Raw genomic sequence first — 17180 nt, forward strand, 5'->3', positions numbered from 1 at the left:
GCTCCCGGCATGAGTTTTAAGCCACCGGTCCGGGACACGAACCGCGGTCGACTACATGGGAGTCTAGCGGCATAGAACTCAACTGTGCTGTCGGCCAAGTGGGATCCAGTTGCTTTAACCATCATGCCATTGGCTGGTCCCCTGAATCTTTTCATTTTTAAAAGACAAATGCAAGATACTAAGTAAACCTTTCATCTAAAAAAAGACAAGAGTTCTTACTGATATACCTCTTGGCATGCGTTAGCTGTTAAAAACTGTACCAGAATAGAAATCTCTTTAAGTGAAGAAGATATTATTGGGCCGTCGGGGAAGTCATGATGTAATTTTGGATAGAAAAATATAGGAAAGTACGTCATGACTTTCCCAACAACCTAATAATAAAAGAGGTCTTTGCACCAATTCCTTTATGACGTGCTGCAAGAGAATTTGCCAAAATGGCATACTGTGTTAAACTTCAGAATTCTGCTACTCAATTATTATAAGCACCAGCACTAAAGGTATATTCAGTTTTATGGATTAAACACGTTCCTGCTGCAAATGAAAGAAACTTTTGTATACTGCGTCATCTAAAATACCTCAGGGAAATCTATTACTGTCCTTTTTTAAATCCACAGTTTGAGAGGAAGTGTTTTCTTAAATTACAACTTCACTAAGAGAGACACTGCAATCACTTGGATGAAATGCTACCAACACCTTTGTTCTAATACTCATCAATTATTCAAGGTCTGACTTCATTTTCTGTTTACTTCTAGACGTAATTTTAGAAGCTGAGTCTCAGGTCATACCATTTCTAGGTGATTTTTAAGATCTAGGGATCGTACCTCTTCCCATGCATCAGTTGTGGAGCTGACTTAAACTTTAGGAACTGAAGGGCTGAAGTACTGAGAACACGTGGTTTCGAAAACACTGTCCTCATCTCTGTTAGCCCCTGTCACCTTGCAGTATATGCAGCCTAGGTCAGGGAGCAGAAAGCGTAGCCTTAATGAGCTATTTCTGACAAAGGTCAATATAGAAATTGTGAATCGAATTTAGACACAACTGCAATGACTTCATTGCATCGGCTGCATTTTAGATGTGTAATTTTATACCGACTACACTTCCTCAACCATAAATTTATCTTCAAAACCCAACCATTACTTCACCTGTATCTTTTTTTTTTTTTTTGGAGAGGTTTTTGCTATAGGGCGCATGCGCTCACCAGACAGAGAGAGACAGAGAGGCAGAAAGTGAAAAATCACCCCCCAGAGGGGGGATGGCCACACCGCAATCCCTTCTCCTCCATTCTTCTCTCGGGATCTTGGGCACGCACGCACACGCGCCTGGCGTGAGTTTTTAAGCCACTGGGTCCAGGACGCGAACCGCGGTTGACTACGTGGGAGTCCAGCGGCATAGCCATTACGCTAACTGCTGGTCTCTTCACCTGTATCTTATATAACATTCAATTCTAGCAAGTGCCCACGTACTGGTAGCCATTTTTATTAGGTCTACAGTTTTCAGCATTATTACCCTTATAAAGATAGTGGAAATACTCATTTACTTGCATACAAAAATTAATACATCAATTATATTAGGTCGCTGGGAAAGTCCTGATGTACTTTTTTGCTATGCGAAAATGCATCAGGACTTACCCAACAATCCAGTATGTCTCTGGCAAATGATGATGCTATTCGTCATATTGTTTTAAATTTTCTTTTTTTCTTTCATGAGAGAGAGAAAGACAGGCACTCTAACTAGGGTTTTACGCCATGATCTTGCCCCCAGCCTTCCCATCCGCATGTGCCTGGTGTGTACAGGTTGACCCGGGAACCAAAGCCCCATCACAGCATCACAGAGTGGCGAACCACGGAAGCAACACTGTGGCTGAGCCTTGTCGCGCTGTTTGATAATGTTAAATTACGTATTTACCTGATCTCTGCCTTTAGCAGAAAACTCCATTATGTGAGTGCTCCCCTACTTCCCAAGACATAGTTACCTTTCTAGTGTTCTACAATTACTTTCTCTGAGTACTGTAACTGAACTCTCCCTATCTAAAAAAGTATTATAATGATTATAATGACCTTCTTCAGGACTTTTACATGAAAAAGAAGTGTGGCTAGCCATTCTTGGCAGACTGAGGCCATAGGGAAGACCTAGATTCGATTCCAGCTCACTTAAAAGCCAGGCACAGTGGCTGACATCTATAGCTTCCGGAACTCAGGAGGATGAAGCAGGATTGTGACATGGCTCTGACATAATGAGACCATGACTTAAAAAAAAAGTGTTCATGGGCTAGCCCCAGGACACAGTAGTTAAGCGCTATGTGTAAGGAGCCAGATCCCACATGGGCAACTGCAGTTCAAGTCTTGGCCCCACTGGCTTGAAAAACATATGCATGCAACCCCAAATCCTGATGGGGTGGGGAAACAGAAAAAAGAGATAACAGTGTGACCATGGTCCACTCAGGTGCTTTTCTCTCTGGGACAAGCACACATGCCCTGGGGATAAAAAATAAAAATTTTAAAAAGACGTTCAGTTTTACACTGTTAGATTAAAAAGAAGTAACCATCGTTTTTCTATGTCTAGTCATAAAATTAAATTAGTAGCTACTGGGACCAGCAGATGGCATAATGGTTATGTCACTGGACTCCCATGTAGTCTACCATGGTTTGAGTTCTGGATCTGGTGACTTAAAACTCACACAGGGTGTGCGTGCATGTGTGCCCCAAATCCTGACAGGTGACTAGAGGAGAAGGGATTTCAGTGTGGCTATCCCCCATGGAGAACGATGTCTCACTTTCTGTCTCTGTCTCTCTCTCTGGTGAGCACACAAGCCCTGTAGCAAAAATCTCTCTCTCTCAAAAAAAAAAAAATAGTAGGTACTTCCTGGTCACTATTTCTCCTTCCCTCCATAACTATGTTTTAACTTTTTGTTGTTGATTGAGGCATAACAGATACGATCAAGTTATATTCTATTACCTTAAGTGAAATTGGTAAAACTACTATGTTCTTTCAATATCTGTCTTAAATTTGTTAAATTTCATTGTTAATTATAAATTCTTAAAAACCTTTGAAAATATACCTTTTATATACTATGTAGAGTGCCAGTCTTTCCCCATTAACAAAGATCTGTATCACATTAGGTATTGGCACTACATTAATATATTGGACACTTTATGTGGTTAATTACATGTCTTAAAAAGTGTAGTGTTATTTGTGCAGTGTCATCAGCCAATAATGGCAGCAGTTTTTTTAACTTGCCAAAATCCAAGGTCAGTGGGTTTTTCAGGACCTTTCTCTCCATCAGTAGTAACTGGTACGATTACTGGATGACCACAAAGTTGGTGAGCAATACTAGTCAGCCATTTTAGTCGGTGTGAAATGGAATCTCATAGTTGTGATTTACATTTTCCTGCTGCTGAACATCTTTCCACATGCCATTTGTAGATCTTCTTTACAGAAATCTCTATTCAAATTATTTGTCTGGCCCAACCTGTATGGTGCATTTGGTAACTTTCTTAACTGTGGAGCTGAAGCCACATCCTGACCAAGTTCAAGTCCTCGGCCAGTCAGTCTGAAAACATGGCAGCATGTGCCTGCATGCCCAAGATCTTGGCAGGATGGAAAACTGGAGAAAGGGGATCAGAGTACGCCCAAGCCCTGCAGAGGGTGCTTCTCTCCCTCTCTGTCATGTGTGTGTACACTCTGTCACGGTGAGGAAAAAGTTAACTGCCCATTTTTATATTGGATTGTGTTTTTATTTATTTAGCTGCAAGTATCCTTTATATATTCTAGATACTTCCTCTTATCAGATATATTTTGAAAATATTTTATTCTATTCTGAAAGTTGTCCTTTTACTTTCTCTGTGGTGTCTTTTGAAGCACAGATGTTCTTAATCTTTTTTTTTTTTTGAGATTTTTTTGCTACAGGCTGTATGTGCTCACTAGAGAGACAGAGAGACACAGGGAGACAGAAAGTAAGAAAACACCCTTCAGGGAAGATAGCCATGCCACAATCCCTTCTCCTCCATTCTCCTCTTAGGATTTTGGGCATTCATGCACACGTGCCCAGTGTGAGTTTAAGCCACTGGGTTTGGGACTCAAACCGCAGTCAACTACATGGGAGTCCAGCGACATAACCATTATTCCATCTGCTGGTCCCCAGATAATCCTAATCTTGATAAAGTCTAATATATCTTTTTCTTTTGTTAGTTGTGCTTTTAGTATTACGTGTAAGAAATTATTGCCTAACCCAAGTTCACAAAGATTCTCTCTTGTTTTTGTCTAAGAATGTTATAGTTTTAGCCCTTAAATTCAGGTCTATGATATATTTTGAATTAACTTTTGTGTATGGTGTGAGGTAGCAATCCAACTGCATTATTTTGTATATAGACATCCAATTGTGTCAGTACTATTTGTTAAAAAGATATTGACCATAGGGACCAGGAGGCGGTGTGGAGATTAAAGTGGCCAGATCCCACATGGCCAACTTTGTGGTTCAAGACCTGGATCCAGTGGCATGAAAATCACACACTGGGCGTATGTGCATACGTGGCCAAAGTCCTGAGAAAATAAGCAGTTGTGGCGTGATGATTCCCCCTGGGGGTGATTTCTCACTTTCCTTCTCTCTCTGTTGTCTCTCTGGAAAGCACTTGTGCCTTATAGCAAAACTTAAAGGAAAAAAAAAAAGATATCAACCCTAAGTTTATTTCTCTTTTTTTTTTTTTTGAGAGGTTTTTGCTATACAGCACGAGCACTCGCCAGAAAGACAGAGAGAGACAGAGAGACAGAAAGCAAGAAATCACCGCCCAGGGGGGATGGCCACGCCACAACCCTTCTCCTCCATTCTCCTCTTGAGATCTTGGGCACACACGAATGGACACGCGCCCAGCGTGAGTTTAAGCCACTGGGTCTGGGACTCGAACCATGATCAACTACATGGGAGTCCAGCGACATAGCCATTACGCCAACTGCTGGTCCCTCGACCATAAATTTCTAGGCTCTCAATTTTATTCTACTGATCTATAAATCTACTCTTAGGCCAGTACCATACTATTTTGATTACTATAGCTTTTTACGTTTTGAAATCAGAAAGTACAAGTCCTCCAACCTTATTCTTCTTCTCAAGATTATTTTGGCTTGTATTTCCATAGGAGCATTAAGTCAGCTTGTCAATTACTGCAAAAAAGAAGGCAGGAACTTTGATAAGGCTTGTGTTTAACCTGTGGATCAATTCAGAGTGCAGTGCCATGTTAACACTATTACGTTTTCTAGCTCATGTCCAGGGGCTTTCTCTCCATTTATTTAAGTCTTCTTTCATTTCTTTCAAATGTGGTTTGTAGCTGTCAGTGTAAAAATCCTTCATTTTCTTGTTTTATTCCTAAGTACTTCATTCTTTTGGACAGTACTGTAAATAAAATTGTTTTCTTAAATTCATTTTTGGATTGTTTGTTGCTGTATATAGAACCACAGCTGGGTTTTATATGTTAATTTTGTACCCTGCAATTTTGCTGAATGTGTTTATGAGCTAGTAGATTTTTTTTCCTCTACATAAGTTTATAACCTTTAAATAGAAATGATGTTATCTCTTCCTTTCTGATTTTGATGCCTTTTTATTTCTTTTTCTTGCCTAATAGCCCTGGATAGAACCTCAATAACAATTCAGGGTAAGCCATGACAGCTGACATCTTTGTCTTATTCTCGATTTTAGGAAGAAAACATTCAGTCTTCTACCACTACATATATTAGCTGTGGTTTTTCATAAATGCTGTTTATCAGGTTGAGGAAATTATTATAAGGTATTTTCATAATACATGCTTTTGTTTTGCTTTGCTTTGTTTTGTTTTGTTTTGGAGAGATTTTTGCTACAGGGTGCGTGTGCTCACCAGAAAGACAGAGAGAGACAGAGAGACAGAAAGCAAGACATCATCCCCCGGGGGCATGGCCACACCAAAATCCCTTCTCCTCCATTCTCCTCTCAGGATCTTGGGCACACACACACACACACACACACACACACACACACACGCCCAGCATGAGTTTAAGCCACCGGGTCCAGGATTCAAACTGCGGTCGGCTACATGGAAGTCTAGCAACACTGCCATTATGCTAACTGCTGTTCCCTAAAACTGTAGCATGTTAATCCAGTTGCAGTTATAAATTAATTTCAAACCTACAACAAAGGCTTGGTTTCCCTAACTTAATAACTTGTCTGTAATGCCAGCATGTTTCCTTTAAGTATGGTCATGCATTGCTTAACAGCAGAGATACATTAGGAGAAATGTGTCATTAAACGACTTCATTGTTGTGCGAATATCCTACCAATGGCCTTACACAGACCTAAATACATACGTAGGCTATGTGGTATGGCCTATTATAACCTTAGCAGTCATCATCATTCCATATTATGTAGTCTATTGTTGACTGAAACATCACTATGCAGTACATCACTGTACTATTAGTAGAAGTAAGAGTTTTAATGAATGTTCTGCCAAACCTACACAGAATTTTCCTAGAATGTGCACGCTGTGTATAAAAGTGCATTTCCTTTTAAACAAATGCCATTCGAGCACACAAATATGCAGCTAAAACCAGTTATGACATAGTCTTCCTGCCAAGGAATCCTAAATGGTGAGAGGATGCACGAAGAAACTATTCCTAACCCCAGGCCACAAAGATTTACTCCTATGTTTGTTTTTAAGACAAGGCAGACCGAAACAATCACTCTGCCAAAAAATTCATTTTGTTAATAGGGAAATGGTAGACAGGGACATGTACATGATAAATGATCTAGAAAAAGATGTTCTAGTCATTATCATGCCCAAATGAATGGGATAAACCTAATACATCAAAAATCCTAATGCAAAAAAAAAAAAACACTTGAAATTGTTTATAGGATTCTATCCTCCATGTGTGTGTGTGTGTGTGTGTGTGTGTGTGTGGTGTGTGTGTGTGTGTAAACCTTTTCTTTTTAAAAACGCTTATTATTTTCAAGTCATGGAATGGAGAAAGGAATAAATATCTCATAAGTGGAACATAAACTCCATTAGGTAAACTGTTTCCCTTTACAAAATTATCTGTCCTTGACTTAGATATCGTATGATATCTTAATGAACTAAAAGAGTAAATAAGATTCCACAAAAAGTTACTGATTCTCTTTTTATAAGCAAAATAAAGTTCTTCGTGGGAAACATCCTGCAAGATGTCCCCATTTATAAGTTATTTACATGATAAGAATTCACTAAGTTTTCCATCTCCCTGCTATGAAATTATTTTATTGGACCACGTCTGTTGAGTTCTTCAGTATTTTATATACTTAGATACTTTTCAACTAAGGCACTACAATTTAATAACATATGCCTCTAATTACAAATCTACTCAATCTCAAATGTCATTCTTTCATTCAATGAATATTTATTAAATGACTGCTATGTGCTAAGAGTACATAAGACACAGTCCCTGCCTTCTCAAGACTTACATTTTAGTAAAAGATGTCAAATAACACAAGCAAATAAATAATTTATGCAGATATAAATGTTAAAGTGACATGAATGGCAATGTGGTAGAGTTACTGGGTGGGGAGGGTGATTATTGTTCTCTAAGGAGATGAGCTGAGAGCTGAGAACTAAAAAATACTGAAGGAGAACAAGAGCGTTCCAAGCAGAAGGAACGGCAAGTACAAAAACTTTAAGATGGCAATGTTGTAGTTGAGAAAAAAGAAAGCCAGCAGGGGCAGCTAACACATAGGACCCGGGGGATAAAGTGGTGAGACTTTGTAGGCCCCAGACTTTACCTAACTGCAATGGGACACCAGTGGAGGGCTGCAAACAGAGAAATGACATGACTCGCTCTGTATCCTTGGAGAAGATCACTCATGCTACCATGTTGAGGAATGAAATAGAAATAGCAAGAGTAGTTAGCAGTTAATAGAAAATGCTTTCTTCATAGTATTTCTTAGTCCTCTCTCTTCATTTCTGGCCCCAATTTTATCACCTGAGTGCTAGCTCTTATATCCTTCTACATGGACTGCTTACTTCAAAAGCATCCAAACTGGTCTCCCTGTTTTTGTAGCTAGGAGTATACCTTTTTTTTTTTTTTCTTTTTTAATGTTTTGGTCATACCTATTTATTTGCTTCAAAACCCTCAGAGACATTACATTACATCAAAACAAAACCTAAATTCTTTGATAGTCAACATTCTACAATCTAATCCCAAACCACCTTCTGGTCTCATCTCTCACTACTCCTCTGCTATTCCATTCTAGTTGGTGTACTCACGCCTTCCTGGACACAGTTTTTGATGCTACCTCCCTGCTTCCATAGCTCTATTACAGTGACCCATTTCTATATTCTTTTCTTACATTCAAATTCTATCTTTTCTTTGCAGCTCAGTCAGCATACATTCTCCTTGGTTATCTGGGGCAGCAGTTTATTATTATTATTACCCATAATGTTTTCATCAAATATATAAAATTCACAATTCTTTTTTCTTAAGTTTTATTTAATTTATTCACAGAGAGCACATACATGCTCATGAGAGAGAGAAACATCCTCACTAGAACACTGTCACGCTACCATCCCTTTCCTATAGCCCTGCAGCTTGTCAGGATCTTGGGTATACATACATTAATCAACCTGTTTGCAGTCCAGCCTGAAGACCTGAACCTCAGTCAGCCATGTGGCTTCCAGTACTGCAGTTCTGTTTGCTACGTATTGTTCCACCAGGATAGACCAAATTTCACACTTTGTTAGCATTTTAATTTATTTCATGCAATGAAGTTTGGCATTTTCTTTTTTTTTAATTTAATCTTATTTTTATATTAATTAATTTAAATTCATTCCCTAAGCATTGTCGCAGCATACAAAATTATTTCCCATCCAGAATATACTGCATAGTGGCTTAATCATACATGTTACCGTCAATAATCTTCCATTTCCACATATATATATCCCCCTACTTCTCACCCTCTGCCATTTCCCACTTTCATCCCACACTATCTCAGGTGTCTACAGTTGTTTTCCATTCCTTTTTTCCCCCCACATTTTATTGATTCACAAAATTTCTTAAAAAAATCTAACTACTTTCAATAGCAAGTTCAGCTGCTATATACATATCTGTGAATATACATCTGACTTTAGGCATGAAACTCTGAGTAGAATGAATAGACTATAAAGTAGCACCTAGCTGATACTATGTAGCTTACTACAGTCATTAACTAGGTATTTTTAAATATATTTTTAATATATTTAATTATTAATATATTTTAAAAATATATTTCAAGAAAAGCAGTTTTAGCTTTAATGAATTAAAGAAATACTAAGGAACTTTGCCTAAAACTTAAAGCCAGGAAACAGGTTAGGATTCTGTTCAAATTGTAGGTACATGAACCTATTGGTAGCTCAAGACAGGACAAAAATCCTTAAAACTGGAAAACAAAGCCTAGAAGAAAATCAGCAATGTTTTAGTCAAAAGCCATGAAATTCTATTTCACCAGTTTAGTCTTGTGTACTTAATCTACTTCTGTTGTGGTCTGATCTTCCCAATTAAATTCTGGAATATAATATTCAACTCCAGACTTGTCCCTACCATTAAGTTGGCCATTTTCTTGGTTTTTGAACTCTTATTTCTGTGTGTCCGTATTTAATTTTCCTGGTGTAGTACTTCCTTCAGAACTTCTTGGAGATCTGGTCTGGTGTTGGTAAATTCTTTCAGGTTTTGTTTATCTGAGAATGTTCTTGTCTTTTCTTCCTATATGAATGATAATTTTGCCAGGTACAGCATTCTTGGTTGAAACTGCTTTTATCTTAACACTTTGAATATATTTTCTCATTCTTTCCTCACTCATATTGTTTCTGATGAGAGCTCCACTGTTAGCCTGATGGGATACCCTTTGTAGATAACTTCCCGTTTCTCTCTTCCCAGTCTTAGTGTCTTATCTTTGTCTGTGGTTTTGGTCAATCTGGCTATAACGTGTCTTGGATAGGATCTTCTTGGGTTGATTCTACTTGAGGTCCTTTGTATTTCTTGGGACAGGATCTTTGAATGCCTCTCTAGGTTTGGAACGTTTTCTTGCAGGATTTCATGGAATAGATTATCAGTGACTTATGAGTCTCTTCACCTTCTGGGATACCAATTATCTCGACGTTTGGACATTTGATGGTAGCTAGTATTTCTCGTATATTATTCTCATTTTCGGGGGCAATTTTCTCAGTCTTCAAGGTGGATTTTTCTAGGCCAGCAATTCTACCTTCTATAGCTGAGATTCGATTTTCTGTATGATTAGTCTGTTTTTAATACTTCCAAGGGAGGCTTTTTACTTCCTGTATTATAGCCTTCATCTCTAACAGGTCCATTTGATTCTTTTTTATAGTGTGTATTTCCGCTTTTAGATCTTGCAAGAATTTCCTCACCTCCTGGAACTCGTCAAGCTCCTTTCTCCTGCCTCTTCTGCAATTCAATGTCTCTCTTCTCTTCTATCTCTGTTAGCTCTGTCACTATGACTATTCTAAATTCTTTACCAGACATTTCCATGAGTTTCATTGAACTGTCTGTAGATGAAGATGAGTTATTCTTTTCCCTTGGAGGAGAGGTATTTTCTTGCTTTTCCATATTTCTCGGGACCCTGCAGTGATTTCTACTCATCTGATGGATGATGTGTTTCTTCCTAATTCTTGAAGTTCAATCTGAGTGTTCAGAGGCATGCAAGAGGAGGTGATCTGCAATCTCTCTTCCATTCCGTTTTCACTCTTTGTACTTCAGATTCAGTGGAAATATTCTGACCCTAATTGTATTCGGATGTTTGGATCCTGTTCACCTGGACCTGTCTAGACGGTTAGTGTGTAGAGGCTGAGCTAGCCAATGAATAAAGATAAAGAAAAAAGGAAAAGAAGTAGAGAAGAGGAAAGTAGAAGAAAAAATAAAGTAAAAAAAGGAGAAAAAATTTTTTAATGATTAAAAATCTTTAGATTTTAATTTTAAAAAGCAAAAAATGAAGACCACGCAGCGCACGTGTGTGCAGTGTAAAGCCAATATTTCACAGTTCAAGTTCAGTATCCATCTCAGGATGGGCCTGGGGGCGTGCCTTTCCTAGATGGAATGGGGAAAGGCACCAATTAGCACAATAAAGGAGAGGCTTAAGAACTCAGAGAATACTTTACTTTAAAAAAAAAAGAAAGAAAAGTTACAGGGATACATAAGGAGACACAGAGAGACAGAGAGAGACAGAGAGAAATGGAGAGGCAACAGAGGTAGCCCTATCCACTAGAAATGAATCTGGAGGAAGAAGTCTCAGTAGAAAATCTTCATTTTTAGTCAAGGAAACCAATATTTCACAGCTCAAGTTCGATATCCATCTCAGGCAAATTTTGGCATTTTCTATTTCTTTTCTTTTCTCTCACTCTTTTTTTTTTTTTTTTAAGAGAAATTTTTGCTACAGGGCACATGCACTTGCTGAAGGGACAGACAGAAAGCGAGAAATCACCCCTTAGAGGAAATGGCCATGTTGCAATCCGTTCTCCATACTCCTCTGGGGATTTTGGGCATGCATGCACATGCACTTGGCCTGAGTTTTAAACTGCTGAGTCCAGGACTCAAACTGCAGTCAGCTGTGTGGGAGTCCAGTGATGTAACCTTTACGCCGTCTACGAGTTCCTTCATTTTCTTTTTCAAAATGTCTCACTAAAATGATTACACAGACCACACTAATGGGTTTCAACCTTAACTAGATTATAATATTGAAAGACGAAACCTGTAATATCAAACTATAATGACCTTAACCCAGAACAGGACAAGTCAGTATCTTATACTTAATTTTATCTATCACAATACCAACCACGGTGTTTATTTTATTTTATTTATTTTTTGAGAGGTTTTCGGCTATAGGGCACATGCACTCGCCAGACAGACAGAGAGAGACATAGAGACAGAAAGCGAGAAATCACCCCCCCAGGGCGGATGGTCACGCCGCAATCCCTTCTCCTCCATTCTCCTCTCGGGATCTTGGGCATGCACGCACGCACACGCGCCTGGCGTGAGTTCTAAGCCACCAGGTCTGGGATGCGAACCGCGGTTGACTACATGGGAATCCAGCGACATAGCCATTATGCTAACTGCTGGTTCCCCCAACCACGGTGTTTATTAATCATTATTGAAGAGAGCAACTGTTGTCAAACATAGTACCATATTTATGATAGGATTAGGATCATGACCAGGACTGTCCTGTGTTCATATTTGTCTTGTTCCAGACTATAGGTATAATGCCCAAAATGACCAGTTTTCAAAGATTTTTTTTTCTTTTTCCTTTTTTTTTTTTTTTGGAGAGGGTTTTGCTATAGGGTGCGTGCGCTCGCCAGAAAGACAGAGAGACAGAAAGCAAGAAATCACTCCCCATGGGGGATGGCCACGCCGCAAACCCTTCTCTTTCATTGTCCTGTTGGGATCTTGGGCATGCACGCACACGCACCCAGTGTGAGTTTAAGCCACCAGGTCCAGGACTCGAACTGCGGTTGACTACATGGGAGTCCAGCAACATAGCCATTACGCTAACTGCTGGTCCCAAAGATATTTTGATCTACATTTTCTGCCTTCTTACCTTAAGGAATTACATAATGGTATTCCATAACAGTAGAACATAGTAAGGACTCTATAAATGCAAATTTTCATCTTTCTCTCAGAGGTTTGTGATAGTCCCTATATGGAGGATATCTATTACCATTCTTTGGACATCCTTCTCTTTCATCACAAATGCTCAGTCACTTCTGCTCTGCCTAGAAAGGCATTATTAGTCCAGTGTGTCCTCATTTGACCCTTACAGCTTTGCCAAAGTTGTAATAAGGGTAAGCCTTTTGTTTCAATGGAATGACAGCTATTAAGGTTGAATGGCTTCTCCTGCAGTCAGCACTAAGGTTCTTGACCATTAAAGTCCTGTTAAAGTTGTTGATTCTTTTGAAAACATCATCAGTAATTTGAATTAAGAAAATGAAAAGGCAATGAAGCAATCTAAAATCTGTACTAAATCGTTTCTTCTCTGGCAAAGGACCCAACTCATAAGATAAGCCAACAGGCAAAGTAAATTCTTAATTCTTCAATCTTGAAGACTCATTAAGTTTACCAGGAGGTGATTCGCAGAGGTTCCTAAGGAATGCAGAACATTTATATTCTGCCACCCTTCTACTCACTTCCATCTCCACCTCCTGGGCCTGTCATGACCTGCTGCAGGTCTAGGAGAACAGAGTTATTTAGTACCAATGCTCTGAACCAGGTGGACCATCAGAATAATAAACAGGGTTTTTAGGCAGAAATCTGCCCTCAGGACCTATCCAAGAATGAATGTGAATTTTTTTTTTCACCAGTACTGAAATTATCTAAAGCTCCCTAATGAGCTATAGGCATTCAGGAATAATTGTAGCTCAGAGCAAAATACTCTGGGCCTGCCGGCCCCAAATCCCCATTATTAGGCTTCTCTCTGAGATTGAGAGTATGACCCTCAACACTGGTTGGCTATTATTGCCTCAATGCCAGACCCAGGACTTCAATTATTTTAGGGCTTTGTTTAAAATAGCTATCAAGAATTACTCTGCCATTCGGTAACAATTTTATATCACCTACTCTAATTCTCACTGCATTTGCCCCAGTAAAAAGCACCAACTCAGAGTTTTATAAAGCAAGAGTTTAGAACTGAGCTAAAAAGGGAATAAAACAATTTCTGACATGAATATGGTATACATAAAGCGACAAAATTTCAAGTATACGAATTGTTACAGGCATGTCTTTTCAGTATAAAGACAAAATGAAATAACCCCTTTGATAGTAAGTTCCTTTCCTCACATATGATCATATTCAAAGTAAAGCCAAAATTCCACCTTTTTTTTTTTTTTGAGAGGTTTTTGCTATAGGGCATGTGCGCTCACCAGAAAGACAGAGAGAAAGAGAGATAGAAAGCGAGAAATCACCCCCCTAAGGGGGTATGGCCACGCCACAATCTGTCCTCCATTTTCCTCCTCTCAGGATCTTGGGAATGCACGCACACGCGCTAAGCGTGAGTTTAAGCCATGGGGGCCAAGACTCGAACCCTGGTTGACCACATGGGAGTCCAGTGACATAGCCATTGCACCAACTGCTGGTCCCCAAAATTCTATTTATGTTGAAGGATGCCAAAGGTAGGTTAACTTTTTTTTCCCCACATTAAATAAAAGTGATGCCTTGGTTAAAAAAAGACTGTTAAATAAAACTAGGAAGGACCCTAAAAATTGTAGTGACAATGCAGGCTTAATTTTTTTTTTTTTTTGAGAGAGAGAAATTTTTGCTATAGGGCTCTTGAGCTCGCCAGAGAGACTGAGAGAGATAGAAAGTGAGAAATCACCCCCCAGAGGGGCTGGCCATGCCGCAATCCCCCCTCCTCTGTTCTCCTCTTGGGGATTTTGGATACACATGCACACACACCCAGAGTGAGTTTTAAACCCCTGGGTCCAGGACTTGAATCGCGGTCAGCTATGTGAGTCCAGCGATGTAACCTTTATACCATCTGCTGGTCCCCAGGCTTAAATTTTTTTAATGTTCCTGTGCTACTTTCTCGTTATTCAGTCAGAACAGCTCTCCACACACTCCCTATTAATCTTTTCGTGTCTACCAATATTTTTGGGTTTTGAAAGATTACAAGATGGTAACTTTTCAAAAGTAGGGTGTGGGTTATTAATTTTTTTTTCCTTTGGCACTGACTCTGACACATGCTACTAGAGTTTTGTTTATGTTGATACAATCCCCTTTAAAAACAAGTATATTTTGGAAAGATTAATTCTATATAACCTTTCACTGAAGCCTCAGGGAAGAGAAGGCGGCAGGGCGGGGGTGTGTGTGGGGGTAACAGAAAGAAATAGTTTGGGAAATAAATAAAGAATGTTTATTAACCACTCAAGGGCCGTCAGGAGAAGACGAGAGAACCATGTTGCAAGTGGGGTAGGAAAGAGTCATCGAATGTTAGATCTAAGTAAATAAAATATGAACAAAAGACTTTCACTGGAAGGCGCATATAGCCCATAATAAAAACCATGCATTATACTTGTGCCACAGTCAGACACTAGGTTAAACAATTTATAGAGCACATCACGGTACTATTGTAAGTGCTATACATACCGTCTCCTCTAATTTTTTAAAACTTATCAGTAACTCAGAAATGATATGCAGGATGCATTAAATAAAATTTACTCAGAGATTTAAAAACCTTGGGCCAGCCCTTGGCTTGGTGGTTGGGGTGGCTGGATCCCACCTGGCGGACTGCATGGTTCAAGACCTGGACCCAGCCGCTTGAGAAACATGCTGGGTATGTGTGTGTTCATGCCCCAAATCCCAAAACGAGGGAAGGATAGAAGAGAAGGGTTTGTGATATGCACCCAGGGGGGTTGCTTTCTCAACTCTCTCATCTTTCTCCTGCCAGTACATATGCCCTCTGGCAAAAACTAAAACAAAACAAAACAAAAACAAAAATACAAGAATCCCATGGATGAAAGTAACAATAAAAAAAAAAGATGTTCAAACCCTTGTTCCAGGGCCAGCTAGGTGGCATGGTGGCTGGGCGGCTAGATCCCACATGGCTGACTGTGTGAGCCGAGTCCTGGATCTGGTAGCTTGAGAAACACATGCCCAAAATCCAGAAAGAAGGAGAAGGGATTACTGAGTGGTCATTCCTCACAGAGGGTACTTTCTCTTTCTGTTTCTCTCTGGTGAGAATATTTGCCCCATGGCAAATTTAAAAAACGAACGAAACGAAAAAATATCTGTTCTAAATAATTACTAAAAAGAGTATCTTTAGTGTTAAGCAAAGGTTTCTGCCTGCTTGCCAATGGGGGTCTCCCAAGGACCACATCCAGATGGGTGAAATAACGATAAAAGCTGCCTGTTTATCAGTATTTAACACGCATGGGACGAATACGCTAATTTAAAGTAAAGTGCAATGTCAGGTTTTATTTTTAGGATCCGCAGAGCCGCCATTTCTTGGTCTTTTTTGCTATGTTTAACTGAACCTAGTCAGATATTTCCTTTCATTCACCCAGATCCTTAACATACCAGTAATGTAAGGCAAAAAAGAGATTCTTTAAAGGGCAGGAGGCCCTGAGCTGCCTCGCCACTGACCAGCACAGTGTCTTTGACTAGAGTGAACTTCGAGCTCCAGCTTCACCCTTCGCTTAATAGTAAAGCCATCATCCACTACACACGCAGCAGATGCTGGGCCCGGACGGTAGAAACTGGCCTTTGAAGCAGTCATAGTTATTTGACAGAAAAGACATATTAACAAACCGTGACAATGTTAACTAATCACTCTGACGACAGGAAGTAAAACTAAAGCATTGTGTGAACGAAGTGGTAACTGAAGAACTCTGCTAAGCCTTTTCGGGAGGATTTGGCCTTTAAACTCATCTGCAATGAGGCGGTTGACGTGGTCAATCGGTAAGATCCCTTCTATTAAAAAAACAGACAAAAAGTTGAAGTTCATGAAATCTCGCCTGTGCAAAAGCGGCTGGAACAAATAATTCCAGTTTATTGGTCATTAACCTAATCTCTATTCCAAAATGAGAATATTTTCCTTTTAAAATTCTCAAGTTCTTTCCCAAACTTATCCTTTTCCTAAATTCCTTTTTCTCTGTAAATGGTAATACCATCTAAAACTTAACTACCCATAGCCAACTAACCATTAATTGATTCTACTCCATTCTCTATTTTGTCTACTTCATTTTTTAAAAGAGAGATGTTTGCTATAGTTCACATGTGCTCACCAGAGAGACAGAGCAACAGGAAGTGAGAAATCACCTCTCTTAGGGGAGATGGCCATGCTGCAATCCTTTCTCCTCTATTCTCCTCTTGGGATTTTGGGCATGGACACACATGTGCCTGCTGTGAGTGTAAGCCACTGAGTCCAGGGTTCGAACCACGGTCGACTATGTGGGAGTCCAGCAACGTAACCATTACACCATCCGTTGGTCCCTATTTTGTCTACTTCTCTATGGCTACCATCATCTCTTACCTGGATGACTGCAATAGCCTTCAAAAGGGTCTTCAAGCATCTAGTGTCCCTTCTCCCAACAACCAACTCTAATTATGGTCAAAGTAATCTTTCCAAGATACAAATACAATCATATGACAACGTTTCTTAAAATCTTTCAACCACCCCCTATTCCTCTCAGGAAAAGATCAGCTCTTCAACATACTTGATA

General features: G+C 39.5%; 1 protein-coding gene across 1 annotated transcript in view; it reads right to left on the reverse strand.

The window, feature by feature from the left end:
- MXI1 (MAX interactor 1, dimerization protein) overlaps nt 1–17180 on the reverse strand; it is a 117803-nt gene that overhangs the window by 40959 nt on the left and 59664 nt on the right. The window lies entirely within an intron of this gene.

The sequence above is a fragment of the Tupaia chinensis genome, unplaced genomic scaffold (assembly GCF_000334495.1).
Source record: "Tupaia chinensis unplaced genomic scaffold, TupChi_1.0 Scaffold138666_1, whole genome shotgun sequence".
Taxonomy (NCBI): domain Eukaryota; kingdom Metazoa; phylum Chordata; class Mammalia; order Scandentia; family Tupaiidae; genus Tupaia; species Tupaia belangeri.